Here is a 6,000-nt window from a genome sequence, read left to right as displayed (position 1 = left end):
AGGAAAAGGTTTAAAGCTAAATAGGGAAATAATAGAATTTTTTTAGGTTGAAACATGTTCAAAAGAAAAAAATATCAACAGATCTGCTCACAAATTATTTTACTAACTGAGACTTTTCTGGAAGAAAAGGGGTTGAAGAAGAAAGGACATTTGGAAAGTTCTATCATAATTTATTCACTTTTGATGTATGTATATGTTTCCTTAGTCTAGGCTTGGTTATGAGCTAGTTAAGACCAAATGGGTGGGTCATTCAAGGTAACTCAATTCAATTCAATTGATTTCAAATCACTCACTTAAACCATGACTGAAAATCAACATGCATAATCCTTAAAATTGGTATAATAATTTTTAACTTTAAAAATGTCTTTCAATTATTTATTTATTACTTAATTTATAAATAAATTAAATATTTTGTAAAAATAATCCTTTTAAATTGATAACTGCATATAATTTATATGCGGTTTGATATTTCTTAAGTAATTTTAAAGTCTATATAAGTTAACTTTTAAAAATGTTTAGATTTTTTTATTACTTCAAAATGATGGAAAACATGTTACTTTTGTAGAAGTTTATTCTTCATCTCAAGCCACATTCAAGTGGAAATCAGAAGGCAATTAAAAAGCAAAAGAAAAAAATTAATTCAGTAAGTTTTCTGAGTACAGTATACTTTTTTCAATGAACAAAAGTTTTTCAGTGAACAAAAATTTATCAAAATATTTTGCTTTTAAAATTAGTCAACTTACTTGTTCTACAAAGGAAGTTACATATGTGAACCAAACAGTTCCAGTCATCACATCCTGCAGGATTTTAGATTGGAAAATATAATTCCCTGTCATCTCATTCATGCAGCACAGGAGGTAAAAGTGCTGTATTTTCTTCCCTCAGCTCCTAATAAGTTCTCAATTTTGAATGACCCAGCTGTTGAGATGACCTTTAGGTGCCCAAAAAAAAAAAAAAAAAAAAAAAAAAGATTTAGCACTTTTTAACAAGCGGTGGCTATAGGCTGTTGGCAAGAAATTTCCATCACTCCAGTCGATTGAATTCTTCAAGTCTTCTTTGATAATGTTTCTTTAATTAGGTTTAATAAGAAGTAGGTAGTTTAGGTCTCATTTTAGGTGATCAATATTTTTAATTTAAATTATGACTAGAGTGTAGGAAGTTACTTTTTTAAGCCAGTGAGGCACTGTTACTGGAATGTCTTAATGGAAGTACTCAGTGCTTTGTCTAGAACATAACATTACAAGTCTGTAAAAAAAAAAAGTTGTCCTTTCTATATTGAAGGCAAAATGAGGAAATAACGGAAATCTCACTCTTCTAGTTAAAATATCATATCCATAAATATTGCTTGTGAGATACCCAAACCAAAAGACTTTGAGGCCTTTGGAGGCTGTAAACCCGAACAGGGGCACAGAGTAAATAAGGAATCAGAGAGGTCATACAGGCAAGGGAATGAAGTACTGGTGCCTGGGAGCCAGGGGACTTCAAGAAAGAAGGAAATATAGACATAAGAAATTAAAGTTATACAAGGTGTTCTCCACATGAGACTTAGGGAAGGGTAAGAAGGCAAAAAGTGGAAGAAGTAAGAGCTCCATACTCCTGGTTTTCACATCCCAGCAAGCTGAAAGAGGTTCATCCAAGGGTAACATTTTTCTCAAACAGCCAAACTTTTGCCCCTCCCAAGGTTTGTGTATTTCTGCTCATGCCTTATTGTGTCTTGTAGGTGTCAATGTCTGACAATTGCTTAAGTTTTGCTTGTTTACATATGCTGACCTGACCCACTTCTTAGGGAAGTCTGCTGCCTCCCTGGGGGCCGGGTTAAAGATGTGAAGAGAAAGCTTCCTACCCTGGTATGGCCCTCAGATTATTATCCATTATTGATCTTTCATGTAGACAGCGATGAAGTTGCAATAAGAAGTCCGGGGCAATCAAAAGAGACTTCAGGGCCTTGGGACAACTGGTTTAGGGATCAGGAGAACAGGTAGTGTTCTCCTCTATCCTTCCAGTTGCAGGGAATGATGAGGGAAGAAACAGGAAGACCCAGCAGATCAATACCTGGCTTCGAGCCTGGTGTCACCAGCAGAATTTTGGGTTTTTTGATCATGTGTCGGTGTACACGACACCAGGCCTGCTGGAGACAGACAGGATGCACCTTTCTCAAAGGGGGAAAAGGATCTTTGCACAAGAGTTAGCAGAGCTCATTGAAAGAGCTTTAAAGTAGATCTGAAGGGGGAAAGGGATAAAACCAGGCTCACTAGTGATAAGCCATGGGGCAGCATGCCAATGTTTGAGGGACGGTGTGCTAGCGAGGTCCTTTAATCTGCCGTCTCAGTGGCAGTAGGGGATGGAGATCCACGTGGCAGCAAAGACGCAAGGGTTGTTGATGTGTTAGAAACCACAGAAGCACCTGAGAACAGTCACATAGGAACTAGGGCTTCTCCCCCAAAAAAGGTGGCAGGATCAATAGCATATCAGAAGGGATAGGCAAGGAAGGAGAGGCGGTGGGATAGCCCTGTATGTTAGGGAGTGTTTTGACTGTCTAGAATTTGACGATGATGATGAAAGGGTTGAGTGTTTATGGATAAGAATCAGGGGAAGGCCAATAAGGCAGATATCCTGGTGGGAGTCTGTTATAGACCACCCAACCAGGATGAAGAGGCAGATGAAGTATTCTATAAACAGCTGAGAGAAGTCCCACAATCCCTAGCCCTTGTTCTCGTGGGGGACCTCAACTTACCAGATGTCTGCTGGAAATACAACACAGCAGAGAGGAAACAGTCCAGGAGGTTCCTGGAGGGTGTGGAAGATAACTTCCTGACACAGCTGGTGAGTGAGCCAACCAGGGGAGGTACCCCGCTGGACCTGCTGTTTACGAACAGAGAAGGCCTGGTGGGCGATGTGGTGGTTGGAGGCCATCTTGGGCATAGTGATCATGAAATGATAGAGTTTTCGATTCTCGGAGAAGTAAGGAGGGGGGTCAGCAGAACTGCTACCTTGGACTTCCGGAGGACAGACTTTGGCCTGTTCAGGAGTCCGGTTAACAGAGTCCCTTGGGAGGCAGTCCTGAAGGGCAAAGGAGTCCAGGAAGGCTGAACATTCTTCAAGAAGGACATTTCAAAGGCACAGGAGCAGGCCATCCTGATGTGCCGAAAGACGAGCTGGCGAGGAAGAAGACCGGCCTGGCTGAACAGAGAGCTTTGGTTGGAACTCAGGAAAAAACCCTTACTATGTCTTGGAAGACGGCAAGGGGGAAGGTTCCTGGAGCCCCCCACAGTCTGGCTGGGCACGCAGCCCCCAGGGAGCCGAGCCCCCAGGGCCGTGGTCAGCACCATCACCACCAGAGTAATCATCGTGGAGTGCACTTCCAAAAGACAACCTTGCTTTTGTAAAGAGACGGTATCTGCTCTTTTTAATGCTTGTTCTAATTAACACAGCAGGAAGCAGTTATGTTTTAGATTCCTCAAAAGTAGAATATCCCCAGGACTCAGAGCTGTTCTGGGCTTGTTCCAGCCCCGGCTGAACCTGCTGACAAAAACATTGCTAACGCTGTGAGGTTCATTTTCTAAATCAACACTTACACAGCAGAAGCCAGACTTGCATCCCTGGTTCATTTGCAATTTTTATATTTTAAACCAGTGTCTGCTCATATGGCAGCCCTTCAGCTTGGATAACTAACAGTGATTCCCTACTGCTTTCCAGGCTGGCATTTGTCTGCCTCTTCTCCCCACCCTCACTTCGTATATTTTTTTTTTTTTGTAAGAGAAGCACAAGGAAGGATTTGAAGGCTGGTGGAGGAGAAACAGAGGGAAGGAAGGGTTTATGTACCAAAATGTGTGAAACACTCAAAAGCAAGAAGCCATTTAGAACAGAAAGAGCAATGGAAAATAATTGACCAGAGCCAGCAAAGCCCTATATTAAATTACCAGTGATAGATCAAAGGACAACATCACAGCTTTGAATAATGGAGCTTTGCATCTTTCTCTGACATTCAGACCAAGATTTTCAAAGCTGATTTAAAAACTGAGGTGTCCAATCCCTGCTAATGGCACCTTTGAAAAACTCCAACTGCATTCACTCTACAGTCCAGGGGAATAAAAACCTCTTCTTCTTTTTCCTAAAAACCAACTGAGGTCAGCAGTTAGCATGAGCATTTACACTGAAAATTCAAAATACTCAGTCTTAGTATTCCTGAGTATTGCAGGAGGAATGTAACCCCATTTGTTCATTGACACAATAATGAAAAACAGGAAAAAAAAGAGAGGAAATGACTATGATTTCAGGTACCTCTGCCCTCTACCATCCAGTGTGGGGACTGGTGTCCCTTTTCAGATGCAGCAGCACAAAGGGTCTTGTCAGTCAAAGGAGGTATTGGCAGTGGTTTTATGCTTAGAAGAAAACGCAGAGCACTCCCTAGCTTCCACTTTTTACAGTTCCTCTGAACCACATCCATCATGACCTTACATGACTGGCTGCTTCAGAGCACTTGAAGGAGCCTCCTGCACCCTCTGTGACCAGAGGAAGGGTTACGAAGTCCCTGAGTTACAGAAAGCACAGCAGTTGTTTCCTCCCTAAGCCTGAGACACGGGGAAGAAGATATATGGAGTAGAGGAAGCGCTCAGCCCTCTCAAATGTGCTAATTATTCATCAGTGAGCATATTCTGCACCCAAAAAAAGGGTTTAATAAGTACTAGAGAAAAGAAGTCCATTTGTGCAACTGCACCTACAATTCTTTCAGAAAAAGTGGAAAATACAAACTTGACGCAGTCCTTAAACTGAGACTTGCTAGTATGTGGTTTTTTTACATCTTCCCTACATCAAAACCCAAAAGCCATCCTTTGGCTGGTGGAATTTGGCACAGCTCCATTAATTTCAGCAGAGCTATGACAGTTCATCCCAGAGGAAAACCTGCTCTCAGGACTAATAAATGCTGCTATCATTGCTACAGGAACTGAATGTCAAAACTCTCTCCTGGCCCAACAAATGCTGAGCACTGCTGAGCTTAAAAAAAGGATGTGCTAGCAGCCTTCCTGAGATCCTGGCTTCTGCTCGAGAACTGGTAGCTCTTGGTATCAAGTACCTTTAATGCTGTGCTCACAAGACTACCTATCAGTAAACAGTTCAGCTGTGAGTTTTTTATTTATAATCTGAATGTTCTCCATTTCTAGAAAAATTGTGGCCATTATGGTCACAAAATTACAGAATGGTTGAGGTTGGGAAGGTTGGGATTAATAATCAATAGAAAGAGTTTCTTTCTCTCTTGCACACAGACAAGAACAGATGCTGAAGTAAAATTTTAAAGAAGTCACTGAAATAATTCCTTTCCTGGAAGCTTTTTTTTTTTTTTCTTGGATATTTTTGCAAATTGTCCAGAAAGGAGAGCTCAAAATGATGCTATATTTTAGACCATATAGGTTTACAGAATAATCAACAGTAAATGATATTCTGCAAGTATATATTTTAATGTATAAGTAAGTGTACCCCACCCCCCCTCCCCGACAAACACAACTGGCAAACTGGTAACAACAGGTGAGGAGAAGGCTGAGGCACTCAACAACTTTTTTGCCTCAGTCTTCACTGGCAACCTCTCTTCCTACACCTCTTGAGTGGATGGACCTCAAGGCAGGGACTAGGGGAGCAAAGTCCCTCCCACTGTAAGAGAAAATCAGGTTTGAGACCACCTGAGGAACCTGAACATGCTATAAGGCTATGGGACCCGACAAGATGCAGCCCAGAGTCCTGAGGGAATTGGCTGACATAGTTGCCAAGCCACTCTCCATGATATTCGAAAAGTCATGGCAGTCGGGTGAAGTCCCCGGGGACTAGAGAAAGGGAAACATTGCACCCATTTTTAAAAAGGGTAGAAAGGAGGACCCTGGGAACTATCAACCTGTCAGCCTCACCTCTGTGCCTGGGAAGATCATGGAACAGATCCTCCTAGAAGCTATGCTAAGGCACATGGAGGACAGGGAGGTGATTTGAGACAGCCAGCATAGTTTCACCAAG

The sequence above is a fragment of the Nipponia nippon genome, unplaced genomic scaffold (genome assembly GCF_047370975.1).
Source record: "Nipponia nippon isolate SJK-2023a ecotype South Korea unplaced genomic scaffold, ASM4737097v1 scaffold_26, whole genome shotgun sequence".
Classification (NCBI taxonomy): Eukaryota; Metazoa; Chordata; class Aves; order Pelecaniformes; family Threskiornithidae; genus Nipponia; species Nipponia nippon.
Note: the sequence above shows the minus strand (reverse complement) of the source record.